Source organism: Dysidea avara, chromosome 2 (genome assembly GCF_963678975.1).
Source record: "Dysidea avara chromosome 2, odDysAvar1.4, whole genome shotgun sequence".
NCBI lineage: Eukaryota > Metazoa > Porifera > Demospongiae > Dictyoceratida > Dysideidae > Dysidea > Dysidea avara.
The window spans coordinates 13,032,654-13,049,652 of NC_089273.1; the positions used below are offsets into that span (position 1 = coordinate 13,032,654).

At 37.6% G+C, this 16,999-nt stretch overlaps 1 long non-coding RNA gene across 4 annotated transcripts in view; it reads left to right on the plus strand.

The window, feature by feature from the left end:
- Positions 1-16,999, plus strand: part of LOC136246640 (uncharacterized) — a 51,625-nt gene that overhangs the window by 9,744 nt on the left and 24,882 nt on the right. For 2 of the 4 annotated variants that reach the window (XR_010696702.1, XR_010696704.1), the window contains exons 3-4: positions 2,743-3,001; positions 3,052-3,331. This is a non-coding gene — a long non-coding RNA (uncharacterized lncRNA). Of the gene's footprint in view, positions 1-1,659; positions 1,729-2,742; positions 3,002-3,051; positions 3,332-10,882; positions 13,354-16,999 lie in introns of all 4 variants that reach the window. The other 2 variants (XR_010696705.1, XR_010696703.1) reach the window with 2 other exon arrangements.

Consider the following 16,999-nt stretch of genomic DNA (forward strand, 5'->3'; position numbering starts at 1 on the left):
TAGTTTCCGTGTGTTATAAGTCTGGTTCCTTCGATAATGGTGGCTACACATCGGCCAGCTGCAGTGAGAGATACACCTACAAACCAGGCACTACCACTAATTAACTATCCCCTTTCGCAAGGAAAGCTTACCAACAACTAAACAAACACCGTCATATATTGACATTTTACAGAAACGTATTGTGAATGGCGTATTGTGAATCTCGGGTGCTTGTCTGTATATCTATGATTAAAGCAAATCTCTGTACAAAGTTTGGTGGGAATCTGATAAACAATCATGGAGTTGTGACTGATCATTCGCGTAAAATAAAATCAAACTTCTGTCATACCCACAGGGTAAACCCCCTGAAGGAATAAGTTGATAATTGCTATGTAGATGGAGTAATCATAGTAGGAGTACTAGTGCCTTTTCATGGTTTGAAAGGAATCGAGATAAAGACCATGCATATATGAGACAAAACCCAACCTACACAATTAAGTTTCATGAATAAAAGATGATTAGTTTTCATGCCTATCAGGCAAACCATTTAGAAGAATGAGCTGAAAATCAGACTAGTGAAACCGGTAAGTAGTTGAAATTATCATCATAGGAAGTGGTATAGAAGAATTGGAGTAAGAGTTATTTAATAGTTACACCATGGCCACAAGGGATTTGCCTAATACACGTATATATGCCTAAACTCGAGGGTGTTGGCATGTATGTGATCAGATCTGCAAAAACCTCCCATGATTACACATTTTTAGAATTCCTGTTTATGAAATAGCTAGAGACCTACCACAAGAAACTTAAAGATTTTAAAAACCCAAGAGAAAGCCAAGGTTTTTAAATGCCATGAAGATCTGAGTGGGCAGTTTCTAACTGACTGAGTAAATGGTGTGGGTGTATTTATATTAGTAGATAGATAGATTGTGAGTTGAGTAGACATCATCATGTCATCATATCTTGCACAAAATGTAAACTCACAATCACTTTCCACATTGTTATCTATAAAAGAAAGCTTACTGATCTGTTCTGCCTTTTAAGGGAGGCATAGCAGATCAATGATCATTTGTGAGATATGCAATGCTCCTCAGAACATCAGCGATCATTAGTGGGATGTGCTGTTTTAATGATTGCCGCAACTGGAGATACACAGATACCTATCTGCTATATATGAGGTCTCTACATCATTTTAGAGAACCTCTCCACAGGTCTCTTCATGATTATAAAGACCTCATTATCTCCCAAAGGTCAAAGGATTTATGCATACCATTTTATATATTATGTGTAATCTACTAGTCAATGTGTGTTCAGGCAAAGTTTCAGCTTCATATACCAATAGCTTTGGGAGTTACAGCCCTACAAAGTAGCAACAAAAGAAAGATCAGTTTGTACAGCAAGCGTAGGGAAAATAAATTACAGGCATTATTAAGCTTTGTGGTTAGCTGTAAATATCCACCTTGTTTATCTGCTTGGCTTGTGCAAATGTTATTATGCCCTACTCCAATGATTTCCTCATTGTGTCGATGATTAATTATAACATTATACATTAACATTACGTAGTTGTAGTTTATGATCATGTGTAATAGGCTAGGAATGTGACACCTGTTTTATACTTTGAATTCAGTAGCACATGTAATCAATAATGGTGACAGTTTTGTGTTGTGTATGTGTCCGTAGTGATCGTGGCGAACAGTGAACGAACCGATCTATACTAATCAACAGTCCCCCACCATTGCTGTCCCCAAAGTACTTATGTATAGATATTTGTATGAATGTTTATTTGTTTTGTGTTGTTATGTAAACTTTATGGCATTTGTACAATGTTATGTGGTTGAGTGTTTGTTTGGTATAGTTCGGTACACTTTATGGCTTTGTGGTAACTCAAATAGCAGCACCTATTTATTCAGAACTTAGTTATCTCAACTTTGCATAGCTTTCCTTATTTGCAAGACTTAAATTTGGCCCACCCTGTTCGCTCTGCAAAAAAAATCAAATTTTGCTGTTAATTGATATTGACCACTACATATTATAAGGGAAACTGGTCCAACTGCTGTGGAGTCCAAGCTTTCATATCTACAGTCAGGTTCACTACCAACACAGTCAGAAACCATGTTGCTCATGCAGACACAACCACAGCAGTTAATCCCCAGTTTTGTGACTGTACTGAGCCACCAGTTCAAGCACCACTCCCCCACCTTTGGATCATGATTCTAGCAATGAATCACCTACCATTCATGATAACCTATCATAGGGACCAAGGATGGCTACTATGTAGTATAGATCAATCCATCCCTCTAATCAGGCAGTCTGTGAGCATCAAACATGAGTACTGACTATAAAGCTGAGACAACAACCAGTTTGTATACACTATCTATAGCTGTACTCCACAAAAATATATATCACTTTATGAATATCATGATGGTAGTCCAAAGGGATATTCCAGGGTTATTATTACACCAATAAAGTGTTGGAATGCCATAAACAACTTTATGGTAAGGTAGTTACATGGATGATAGCACTTGAATTATATTATTTCTTATGTGGAGTAGTGTATAACATATTATTGTCCAGCATCCATTCCTGCTTTTGTGAACTTGCTGTATTGTGCATCAGCCGCAACATTGGTCCTGTGACCAGGATTGGTTTGCTGTTTTGTAACTCACCCCACAAATATTGTGGCACCATGGAATTTTTTAATGGTACCTGTAAAGAAAAATCAATTCACTGGTAGACCATTTCTTTTCTGTTTTTTTCTTACAGCAAATCAGGATGGAGAGAATGGGCAAGATGAAAGGATCCCACAAGGCATACCAGGCCCGTTTAATATGCATCTATGGAAAGATGGAGGAACTAGACCTGATGCAGCCTGCTACTGAAGAGACTACTAATTTAGTTGTAATATATTCATAGGTTGAATTGCAGTCAGAATTACTGCAATGACTTGATGCAAAAATACAGTAGATGATTGAAGGAGCTGACGATTCTGAATGAAATACTTTTGAGACAATAGAGATTCAAGGTACAATTATTGAGAAAGTAATAATATTATGCTGGAAATGCTATTTTTAGAGAACAGTACAACAGCAGTTATTTCACCAGCTACTATTCCAGAATCTGGATCAAGAGACCCTGCTGTTTGATCTACACCTACCACTGAACTTAATTTGCCCAAAATCTTCTGGAGATCAACTTGGATGGCAACCATTGTGGGACTCCTGTCACTGACTCACAGGTGTTGAGAAGTTTAACTATTTGCAATGGCTACTAGACAGTGAAGTATCCTGAGCTGAGAGTATATTTGCTTTGCCAGTGCCTAGTATGAACAGTGTATTGCACTACTGAAAGCAAGGTTTGTAGTGAAACATGCATGCACATGAAGGCCTTATGAAATTTACCTGACACCTCTAACAGTATATGCCTCTAGTCTCTGGCACCTGTATAAAGCCACATAAGAGGCTGCAAAGACACTTATAGAAATTTAATAGATTAGTCTATCTGATCTTAGTGAAATTTCCACCAATTATCATACAGTATGGTAGTACACTGTATAGTATGCACCACAAAGGTGTGGGCATGGCACATGAAAAGATCACCCAAAACTGGCCTCACTTTCCCTGATGACAATGAAGCAGTATCGGTTAGAAGTTCAAACAAGCCTTCAGATTGATCCAAAATGCTTTCAACAAGTTGCTAATTTTCCTTATACTTGTAGAATTTGTTTTCATGTGTCTATGCCAGTGTAGATACTTCTGAGAAGTGTTAATGGACTAAGAAATAATAATATTCAAGTGCTATCATCCATGTAACTACCTTACCACAAGCTGTTTGCAACATTCCAACACTTAATTAGTGTAATAATAAAATTGATGACCCACTTCTTCCTGGAATATCCTTTTGGACCACCATCATTATATTCATACCATCATGATATTCAGTCTGTAGCCTTAGCTATTATTGAGTTACGCTTATCTGAAGGCAACAGTCAATCAGTCAGTCACTAGAAAATTCTGTTTATTTTATTTTTTTAAATTTCATATGTATTATAAGCTCAATTAGGGATCATAGAAAAAGTAGAGAGACAAGGAAAGTTGCCTACACCTGTAGATATAACTACTAGTGGATGTTTCCGTACTTTTCCCCTACAATCTGTAATCAAATTTAAAGTTCTTATTTTTAATTTTACGTTTTGTGACATTATAATTACCAGCACATACCACACCAAAATAAATAATGGCACCAGAGTTAATGCTTTCATCCGATGAAAGTAAAGTGGCCATTACGCTTTGCTTTCAGCTATGTTCAGCCCATTACACAGTGTTACAATTGAAGAACAGTAGGAGAAGTATGCCTCTACAATCAATTCAGTCCCCATGAAAATAAGACGATTGCCATTTTCAAACATAGGGAAGCTATCACATGCTATACTCTGTATGGACACGTTGGAAATGGGGCACAAAGTAGGATAAAGGTAAGTCCATGATGCATGCATTGTATGTTGCATTATGCCAAAAGGCACCTGTCAGGCCAAAGCGATGTCGAACAGTGAAAAAATTTGGCGCATAGCCTTAGCCATTATAAAGTTATGGTTGTCTGAAGGCATTAGTGAGCAAGTTATTCAGCTAGCTTCACCACACAGTACCATCGTACTGCGTGATATGCATGCAGTTATGTTGATTATTCAAGTGATACACTGTGAAATGAAACAAAGCATTAAATCACAAACTATTGTGTTTCAATACATTGAGTGATATGTATGTACTAACTATGTATGTATGTGTGTACTAACTATGTATGTATGTATGTACGTGTGCACTAACTATGTATGTATGTGTGTACTAATTATATTATATTATGTATGTGTGTACTAACTATGTATGTATGTGTAATAGAACATATAATGTTTACTCCAGTACTTCAGTATTGTATTTGCTACTTAAGGACTGGATGAAACTTGCTACTTAACAAGATCTCATCTAGAGTTGTTGTAGTTAAAAAGTACACACAGCAATAAGCAAATGATATGCTACATTTGCAGCACAGGGCTGCTTTTTTTTTTTTAATTACAAAACGAAACATGAACTTTTGAATTCAAGCTGCCTGACTAGCCAAGACAAGAAAAGCCAAATCTTATTCACAGTATTGTGATGATGCTGGATACATAGTCTGTCTATGCATGTTGTAAGTCTGGAATTACTTCATTGATACCCTCCACGTATCATATGAAATTAACAGAAGTTCTAGACCACTGGAGACAGCTAAATCGTCCAAAACTGACTTCACCTCTCATGTTCCTCAATGGCTTCAAATCTTTACTAGATCACTGTACAGCACCATCATGTTGCAAAATATTTTGAAAAAGCATGAAATCTTTCATTTTGAATCGAGCTACGTAGGTGGGGCTCCTGGCAAGCTGCTGGAATACTACATCATATGAAATCACGGAAACAACCACTGCTCTACTACCAAACATTTTGGTCCAACTTTTATCTTCATTCTAAACAAAATTAGGTGACAGTGCAGCATCAGAAGTGTGGGAAGGGACTTCAGCACCATTGAGAGAATCCTGTGAAACGAGGCATGAAAATTTTGACGCTTGTCACCCAAATGGTGAAAAGTTTCAGATAATTTCCAGACTAACAGCATAGATAGACTATGCACCCAACCTTATCAGAATACTGTGAAAAATAGTTAACTTTACTTGTCTTGGCTGGTACGGCAGCTTGAAAAATCATGCTTCATTTTGTGATTTTTGAAAGAAAGCAGCCCTGTGCTGGGAATCAAACAAATCATTTGCTTATTGCTGTGCGTACTTTTTAACTACAACAACTCTAGATAAGATCTGGCAAAGTAGCAAGTTTCATTTGGTAATTTGTACGTCTTGTGAGATATAAAATTCAACATTTCTGTGAAGACAACAATTGTGCTTCCGGTTTCATGGTGTATCTAGCAATGGTATGCTACATACGACGAACATCCCACAATGGTAGGGGGATCAATTTGAAAAAGTAAATTTTTTGGTTTGCAAACCCTACCATACTGAGGTGAGTCCTGTTATCTCAGCTCTCAAGTAAATTTTGCTATCGCGGAGCATTACTGTAGCCTTGCTGTATCTATGCGGATCACTTGAGCGCACCTCACACGTGTCGAACATATGCATGTGACGTTACCTGTGAGCTGTACTGTACTTAAAAGTTACTACATAAAATTAAGTACACACTTGTGACATTGTATTGATTTTAGTTATTGTATTTCTTAGTTATTGTATTGTTAGGTTATGAACACACGTATACTATAGTGTGTACTGTATGCTGTATAAGAATAGTGTGTGATGTGTTGTCCAACATCCATGTAATCACCAGCTGTCCTGATCAGTGGGGAAATTTGCCCCATCAGCAATTCTCCATCAGCAATTCAACTATTGTTTGCCCTTCCATCACAAACTAACCACGTAGCTATCTAGCACATAAGCTTAATTAGTAACAATTTTAATTGGTAAAAATTATCCAACTTTTGAAGTTCATGAGCCAAGGCCATGCATACAGTATTGCTAGCACCAAAGGTTAGCTGCAACATTGACTAGCTCATGTCATGTAATCAAACACAGTATAAGTCACATGCACACACTAATCATTATTCTATAAATAGCTTATTCATGTGATAGTGTATTTTCAAAGTTTTATCTGAGACCAGTGGCCTTCTGAAACTGTAATTCGGTGTTGCTGAAGACTGAACTACAAGGTGATAAGTGTTGATTTGGAGTTTAATGAAAGAGCTGTACTTAGTTTCGTCATTCTTAGTGCATGTGCCGAGGTGTGCTTGTCGTGTCACCAATGATCTACATCTACTTGTTGTACTTAAAATAGCAGTGCCAGTGTTTGTAAGTAAAGAAAGCAAGCTCTGGCTCACTAGGAGGGATAGGGGTTAGTGCTAAGGCTGAAGTGTGGAGTAATCAGACAAAATTAAAATCAGTGTGGCTAGGAGTGCAGCAGAGGTTGTATCTATTAACATAAGTAGCTGCTGTATCATACATCATACTACTACAAATGTTTAAAATTTATACACTTCTACTTGATTTTGGACAAATGAGTTGTAATACGGTTGAGGCATGTGAGATGGGAGGGCTCAATGAGTATTACCTGCAGTGATGACATAGCTATAGTAACTCATAATAAAGGAGCTATGTACGTAGTTATGATTTATTATTAGCAGATGTAATAATACAACACCGTATGTTGGCTAGTCCATGTTTGGGTCATTAGCGTGCAATGATTATGACAATGTTGAGCATTTTGTGGATGTCTGCCCCCTCCTCTTCCCCTTCTGACTGGCTATGCCATTTCTCCTGTTTCCTGCTTTTGTGAACCTGCTGTATCTTGCATCAGCCACAACATTGGTCAGGATTAGTTTGCTGTTTTGTAACCTGACATCATGGTACTGTGGCAATTATTAATGGTACTTGTCAAGACAAACCAATTTACTGGTAAACCATTTCTTTTCTGCTTTTTGTTAAAGCAAACCAGGATGGAGCTAGGAAACAGGCAAGGATCTTGCAACGCATACCAGGCCCATTTAGCATAAAGATGGAGGAATTATACCCAACACAGCCTGCTATGTGAAGACACTACTAGTTTAGTTATTTTGATCAGTTAAATCACCAGAAGAATCACTGCAACAACTCCATGTGAAGATACAGTTGATAATTGAAGGAGCTGATGATTCAGAAATCAGACACTTTTGAAATGATAGAGATTCAAGATACATTTATTGAGAAGGTAACACTACTATATATGATTGGGCCTGTGAAAGCAGGGAATATGGGCACATAAAATTTTCTCATTTGAAACTTTCATCACTCATAACCTTTTATGTTGCTATACTATGGCCATGCAGTTTTGAACATTTAATTGTCTTTATAATACAGTTATAACATTAAATTATTCTATTTCAATACTGAGATATGACCTGTTGTGTGATGGGGTGTTAGGCTCAGTCACATTCACAGAAGAATAATACAACCATTTCATAAGCTACTGTCCCAAATTATGGATCAAGATACTCTGTTGTTCAATCTGTACCAACCAGTCGACTACCTAACTGTGAAAATTTTCTGGAGACCAACTTGGATGGCAACTGTTTTTCAAGCCATTGTACACTCAAACCCTAGACTCACAGGTGTTGAGAAGTTTAACTCACTACTGGATGATAAAGTATCTAGAACTGTGAGTGAATTAATACTTTGACCAATGTATCGCTTCCATACATTTAATTACAGAGCTTTGCTCAACTAGTCTAATAAAGCATATGCTTATTGAAAAATATCCTAATTGAGCAGTCAATTTGGTGTTCGAATAATCGAGAGTTCGGTTAATCAAGGTTCCACTGTAACCTCAGTCATTCCAGAATTGTTCTTCACAGGAATATGCATGGGACAGTTAGGACTGCCAAAAAAGGAGAAGAAAGTAGTGAATGGTTTCTGGGTTGGACAGATATGGCCTTCACAATCTGCACCTTCTTGCCACGATGTGTGTTTGAACTATGATTATCATTTCATTCAAATCACATGCTGTTGCAATAAGCATAATTTGTGACTTGTATTTGTGCATAATTTCACCATGCATCCTCCCTAGGACTTAAAATTACTGGTATATTGGATATACGTTTTCTTCCCCTTTCGTGTGGGGCATGTGCAATACCAACTATAACTGGGTGATAGGCCATCAAAGATCAGCTGATCAGATTGTGTAATATGCTACAGACACCATTGTTCAGGCTATTGATGCTGGTAAATATGTTTGTGCAGCTTTGTTGGAGGAACTGAGGAAATTTGGGGAGAATTTGGGTGGACAAAGTGCCACTTAATTATCTGTGCACGGCAAAACCACACTAAACCTAACTTATATGATTATTCAGTGGTTGCTGCTATAACATTGTGTTACTATGCATATACTGTACATTATTGCAATCTTGTACTACTGTAATTATTGGAATACTGCTTCATGGTCAACTGTAAGTCCAAATATACATTGTGCCATATCCACCTTGTTTATCTTCCTGTTGTACAAAAGTTATCACGCACGCCCTACTCCAATGATTTCCTCAGTTGCCCTTTCCCCAAAGTACTTATCTATAGATATTTGTGTGAATATGTATTTGTTTTGTGTTGTTATGTAAACTTTATGGCATTTGTACGATGTTATGTGGTAGATATTTGCATGAGTATTTGTTTGGTATCGTTGTGTACACTTTATGGCTTTGTGGGAAAATGTTATTGTAGTTAGAATTAGGGCAAAAGTAGGCAATAGAGCAAGGTGTGATGAAAGGATGGTGTTTTGTAGCTACAAAAATATCATAATTATAGTTATGTGTATCTTTTGCATGTAAACGTATGAAATCCTTGGTAAGTGGTGATTGCACCTCAGTGGTGTGTACTACTCGAGTGCACACCACCCGAGATGTTGGTAGACCAATCAGCTTGTTAATTAGCTGTTTAGGAACCACATTAATTGTAATGCAAAGAATAGATGCAGGGGATGTCAAAAAAAACACCACAGTAACCTGTGTGTCATGTACAACACACCTATTACAACAAAATCGAACCCTACCAGAATAATTCACATCTCCCACAATCTGTCAGACATTGCAGAGTACACTTTTTGTTCCAACCCAAACAGTCATTGGCCTTGCCGTAACCATGCAGTCCCTCTAGTCCAGCATGCCTTTTGAAAACTGCTGTAGCCTTTGTTAGAGCTGACAACCACAAATCCACAAATAGTTCACTTGATGAAGGGCCTAACAGTCTTTTGTAACACATTCAAGCTTTAGCCAACAAATTGGATCTGTGCCCCTACAGCAGAGAAAATTTAAACATATCATCTTTTGGTGTAAAAGTACCAGGTTGACACTATAAGAATCATGCTGGAAACTAATGATTGTGTTATCACAATTTCAGTTTTAGTGCTATCTGAAATAGCAGCACCTATTCAGAACTTAGTTATCTCAACTTTGCACAGCTTTCCTCATTTGCAAGACTCTCTACATGTACAATAAAAATCAGATTTTACAGTTAATTGATATTTACCACTATTAGGAGATTGTGGGTGACCATATTATAAGGGAAACAGGTCCAACTGCTGTGGAGTACAAGCTTTCATATCTACACTCAGGGTCACTACTAACACAGTCAGAACCCCATGTTGGTCATGCGGACACGACCCTAGCAGTTAATCCCAGTTTGTGATTGTACTGAGCCACCAGTTCAACCACCACTCTAGACTTTTGGAATATAATTCTAGCAACATACCACCTGAACCATTCATGTTAACCTATCAGAAGGACCAAGGAAAATACTATGTAGTTCAGATCGATTCATCCCTTCTTCCCATCTAATCAGGCAGTCTGTGAGCATCAAACATGAGTACTGACTATAAAGCTGGGACAACAACCAGCTTGTATGAATGTGTATGTTGTGGGCTACTCTATCTATAGCTGTACTCCATAAAAATATATATCACTGTATGAATATCATGATGGTGGTCCAAAAAGGATATTCCAGGAAGAAATGGGTCATCAATATTGTTACACTAATAAAGTGTTGGGATGTCATTAACATCTTTATGGTAAGGTAGTTACATGGATGATAGCACTTGAATTATATTATTTCTTATGTTGAGTAGTGATGACATGTTGTCCAGCATCCATGTAATCACCGGTCCTCCTGATTCATGCTTTTGTGAACCTGCTGTATTGTGCGTCAGTCACAACATTGGTCCTGTGACCAGGATTGGTTTGCTTTTTTGTAACTCACCCCACAGACATCATGGCCCCATGAATTTTTTATTGGTACCTGTCAAGAAAAATCAATTCACTGGTAGACTATTTCTGTTCTGTTTTTTTCTTACAGCAAATCAGGATGGAGAGAATGGGCAAGTTGAAAGACATACCAGGGCCATTTAATATCCATCTATGGAAAGATGGAGGAACTAGACCTGATGCAGCCTGCTACCGAAGAGACTACTAATTTAGTCGTAATATATTCATAAGTTAAATTGCAGTCGTCCCAGCTTTCTAGTAAGTGCTCATGTTTGATGCTCACAGACCATGGGTGGAAGGGATGGATTGGTCTGAACTACATAGTATCCATCCCGGATTGGTCTGAACTACATAGTATCCATCTTTGGTCTGTCTGATAGGCTATCATGAATGGTTCAGGTGATATGTTGCTAGAATCATGTTCCAAAAGTGAGGGAGTGATGGTTGAACTAGTGTCAGGTCTCATAAATGAGGAAGGCTATGTAAAGTTGAGGTGACTAGTTCTAAACAGGTGCTGCTATCTGGGGTGCCACTCAAAGCTGAAAATTAATTGTGAAGTCACCATCGGCATGACTCTTATTGTGACAACTAGAGGTAGTTTTGCCACCAAAAGATAACATGTTTCTGTGGTGGAGCACAAATCCAAATAATTTTGTTGGCTAAAGCAATAAACATTGGGCCTCTTCATCAAATGTGTGAATACCTTGTAGTTGTTAGCTCTAACAAAGGCTACAGTAGTTTTCAAAAGACATGCTGAACTAGAATCTCAGTTACTGATTATAGGGACTGTGTAATTTGGTAAGGTCAGTGACTTGCTGAATTGAAACAAAAGTTAGTGATGATGAATTCCATGGATTGTAATCTCTCCATCAGTACTAGTACAAAGCTTACCACCGATCCAAAGTGGGATTCCTTGTGAGATTCCTCATAATAACAAGTACACAAAATCAGGCATAACACTTCTTATTGTTTTAATGTGATTTAATATCGTGCACTACTCCAGCTTGTTTCAGTATCTTTTATTGATGTGCTATGGACCCTACTCTATTAAAATTTTTTTTCTGTACTTGTAAAATAAAATTATTGTGACTGGTGAACCCACACATACTGTATCAAAAGAATGAAATAGTGCCGCGCACCCCAGCTATCAATTAAGTCTGAAAAGTGAAATATCCATTATGCTTCATTTTCAGCTATGTTCACCCCATCACACAGCATTACAAATCAAGAACTGCTCGAAAAGCACCTCTGCAATCAAAGATCCGCTATGAAATAGACAGATGATTTCCATTATGAAGGGAAGCCATCACATGCTACCGCCAAATCGACACTTATTGCTATCAGCAGTTAGGATGAATGAGGCATAAAGGAGGATGCTGGTACATCCCTGATGAATGCATTGTATATATTGTAGCATACCAAAAGGCACCGTTTGGGCTGAAACTATGCCGAGCAGTGAAAAAATCAAGCCCATAGCCATAGCTGTTATCATGTTACGCTTGTCTGAAGGAATCACTCAGTCTGTTTCTCAGTTGCTCAGTCAATCAGTCACTAAAAAATTTCATTTAATATTTTTTGAAATTTCATAGCAACTTGTTGAAAGTGTTTTGGGTTATCTGAAGGCTTGTTTGGGCTTACCGATACTGCTTCATTGTTGTCAGGGAAAGTGAGGCTGGTTTTTAGTAAACTAATCTTTTCATGAGCCACGCCCACATCTCTGTGGTCCCTACTATACAGTACTATCATAATGTACGATAATTTCACATATACTAGTAAATCTCCGTAGGTGTCTTTGTAATGATGTTAAGCTTTTATGTGGCTTTATACAAGTGCCGGAGACTACAGGCATTGTTAGTGGTGTCAAGTAAATTCCATAAGGCCTTCATGTGCATGTTTCTTTCTAAACCTTGCTTCCAGTAGTGCAATAGACTGTCAATACTAAGCACCAGTCAATGTAATTCCACTCTCAGCTCTGGATGCTTCACCATATAGTAATCATTGCAAATAGTTAAGCCTCTTAGTCTAGGGTTTGAGTAACAAAAGTCCCAAAATGGTTGCCATCCAACTTGGTCTCCAGAAGATTTCGGGCAAATAAGTTTAGGTAGTCGAAAGGTAGGTGTAGATTGAACAGCAAGGTCTCTTGATCCAGATTTCGGGACAGTAGCTGGTGAAATAGCTGCCATTGTATTGTTCGCTAAAAATAGCATTTCAAGCATAATATTATTACCTTCTCAATCATTGCATCTTGAATCTCTATTGTCTCAAAAGTATCTCATTCAGAATTGTCAGCTCCTTCAATCATTGACTGTATCTTCGCATCAAGTTGTTGCAGTAGTTCTATCAACCAGCTTGTTTGTTAAGTTCATAGAATTGAATCTGTGCACAAGACCTAAATTCAATTGCACATACATACTGTATGTTGTGATCTACTCTATCTATAGCTGTACTTCACAAAATATATATCACTGTATGGATATCATGATGGTGGTCCAAAAGGATATTCCAGAAAGAAGTGGGTCATTACACCAATAAAGTGTTGGAATGTTATAAATCAACTTTATGGTAAGTTAGTTACATGGATGATAGCACTTGAATTTATTATTTCTTAGTCCAATAACACTTCTCAGAACTGGTTATGTAATATTATGTAATATCTATATAATTCCAACAGTCACTAACAGACATACACATACTGTTAAGTGTAGTCTAGTGTAGTGGTCTATTTAACAGTATGAGTTCATTATTGCTTAAACCCTTGTATTTTTCACAAATATGGGTAGCCTTCCTTTCTTGTTTGAAAGTGTGTATGTAAACTGATTTCTTTTTCTGGCTATCTGTAACACTGCTCACTTGTTGCTCTTTACAAGCATTATAAAGCAAAGAGCTGGCAAAGAAAGCTTCTGTCACCTCAACTTTACAGAGCCTTTCTAATTTGTGAGACTTAGAGTTTGCCCACTCTGTTGGGTTTGTAAAATATTTTCAGATTTCACCCAAAGTTGGCCACAATTTGGAGATAGTTGGCAACCATATTGTAAGGGGAACAGCCATGGAGTCCACACTTGAATATCTACTGACAGGGTCACTCCTAATACAGTCAGGACTCCATGTTACTCATGTGTACACAAACACTTATGCTTGATCTCCATTTTTTCTGACTGTACTAAGCCACCACACCTGACACTAGTTCAACTACCACTTCCCACACTTTTAGAACATGATTCTAACAACATATCACCTGAACCATTCATGATAACCTAGCAAAGGGACCATATAACTTGTGATAAGGATAGATACTATGTAGTTCAGACCAAGCCGTCAGTCTGTGAGTGTGAAACATGAGCACTTGCTATAACTGAAGCCGTGACATCAACCAGCTTGTTTGTTAAGTTCATAGAATTGAATCTGTGTGGAAGACCAAAATTCAATTACACATACATATCTATGTTGTGGGCTACTCTATCTATAGCTGTACTCCACAAAAATATATATATCACTGTATGAATATCATGATGGTGGTCCAAAAGGTTATTCCAGGGTTGTTACACCAATAAAGTGTTGGAATGTTGTGAACAACTTTATGGTAAGGTAGTTACATGGATGATAGCACTTGAATTTTATTATTTCTTTGTCCAATAACACTTCTCAGAACTATTTATGTGATATTATGTAATATCCACACAATTCCAACAGTCACTATATAGCAGATTTACACATATTGTTAACTGTAGTCTAGTTTAGTGGTCTACAGTGGAACCTTAGTTATCCAAACCCCTTGGGACCAGGAGTGGTCCATAAGCCTGAAAGTCCTTATCTCTGAACTGTATACCAATAATCTTAAAATAGCAAAGAAAACATTTCAATATTATCAACAGCCCTAATAGAACAGTCATCACTCTAATAGAATAGTCATTTTAGTAGTTCAGTTAACCGAGAATCCGGATAAGTTGGTCCGGATAACTGAGGTTCCACTGTATTTAACAGTATGAGTTCATTATTGTTTGAACCCTTGTATTTTTTCACAAATATGGACAGCCTTCCCTTCTTGTTTGAAAGTGTGAATGTAAACTGATTTTCTCTGGCTAACTATAACACTGCTCACTTGTTGCTCTTTTACAAGCATTATCAACCAAAGAGCTTAAGCCTCTGTCACCTCAACTTTACAGAGCATTTCTCATTTGTGAGACTTAGAGTTTACCCACTCTGTTGGGTCTGTGAAAAACTTTCGGATTTCACTGGCATTGACCACAATTTGGAGATAGTTGGCAACCATATTGTAAGGAGAACATCCATGGAGTCTAAACTTGAATATCTACTGTCAGGGTCACTCCTAATACAGTCAGAACTCCATGTTACTCATGTGTACATAATCCCTTATGCTTGATCTCCATTTTTTCTGACTGTACTAAGCCACCACACCTGACACTAGTTCAACTACCACTTCCCCCACTTTTAGAACATGAGTCTAGCAACATATCACCTGAACCATTCATGATGACTTATCAGAGGGATGCTATAACTTGTGATAAGGATAGATACTATGTAGTTCAGACCAAGCCGTCTCTTCCTCCCATCTAAATCAGTCAGTCTGTGAATGTCAAACATGAGCACTTGCTATAAAGCTGGGACATCAACCAGCTTGTTTGTTAAGTTCATAGAATTGAATCTGTGTGGAAGACCAAAATTCAATTACACATACCAGTGGCAGATCTAGAAATTTTCAGAGGGGTTTTAGATTCCACTCAACTTCAGCCTAGCTGTAAGTCGAAAACCAAGAAAAAAAAAAGGTCGCAACCTGCTGTACAACGTTATAATTGTGATTTCAAAAGCAATAAAACAAGAGAGATTAAATGCCTTGTTCATTCATGGCTAGATTATAATGTTATTAACAAGCTGAAGTAGGAATTAAGTGTCCACCGGTATAGTTGCAAGTGTAGATGACCTCCCTTGTTCCATTGCTTTTTTTCTATAGTCCCTATTCAAATCAAATTTTACTTACACCTGTATATGCACCTGACTGCCTCAGGCATCAATATCCACTGCGAAACAGGGTATTTCCCTTGGCATTTCCAGAAACTTGATAGAAGGTACACTAAATATGTCTCAGGCATTGAAGTCATTGTCAATCTGTATCAAGACACATGGCAGTGTGTCATGTGGCATAAGCAGCCGGTGCACCACACCCTGAGTATATTGACAAGAAGCAAGAAAACATGATTTTTATACATATGTAGCTCTGTGATCTCTTATCGGATTGGAACCAAATTTGCTACAGAAGTGACCACCTGGTAGAGGAATCTATGTACAAAATTGCAGTGAAGAAAATCACCCCAGCCATTTCCGAGATAGCTACCAGTGGCAGTTTTTTGTTTCTTCTTTAGCCTAACAGCATTTCTTCTAGCTTTTTCATAGAGATAAATGGGTGGAAGAGAGTGCCATTAAGCCGGTTAATTAAGAAAATTCTTTTCACACACTTTGCAAAATCTGCCATAAAATACAAATGCATACTTCGATCACACTGAACTTTGGCACACTTAAAATGCCCATTAAGCATAGATATACTGACAAGTACCCGGGATTGGAATCATCCAGTTTTTCATGCTGGATTATTGTTACTGGAAGTAGCAATATCTTCCAATTTATCGTACAGAATACTAGTTCTACTCTTGCAAATGCTCCCTAAAACATTAATAATTAGTTGCCGTGTGTTATAAGTCTGGTTCCTTCGATAATGGTGGCTACACATCGGCCAGCTGCAGTGAGAGATACACCTACAAACCAGGCGCTACCGCTAATTAACTATCCCCTTTCGCAAGGAAAGCTTACCAACAACTAAACAAACACTTTCATATATTGACATTTTACAGAAACGTATTGTGAATGGTGTATTGTGAATCTCGGGTGCTCGTCTGTATATCTATGATTAAAGCAAATCTCTGTACAAAGTTTGGTGGGAATCTGATAAACAATCATGGAGTTGTGACTGATCATTCGCGTAAAATAAAATCAAACTTCTGTCATACCCACAGGGTAAACCCCCTGAAGGAATAAGTTGAAAATTGCTATGTAGATGGAGTAATCATAGTAGGAGTACTAGTGCCTTTTCATGGTTTGAAAGGAATTGAGATAAAGACCATGCATATATGAGACAAAACCCAACCTACACAATTAAGTTTCATGAATAAAAGATGATTAGTTTTCATGATTATCA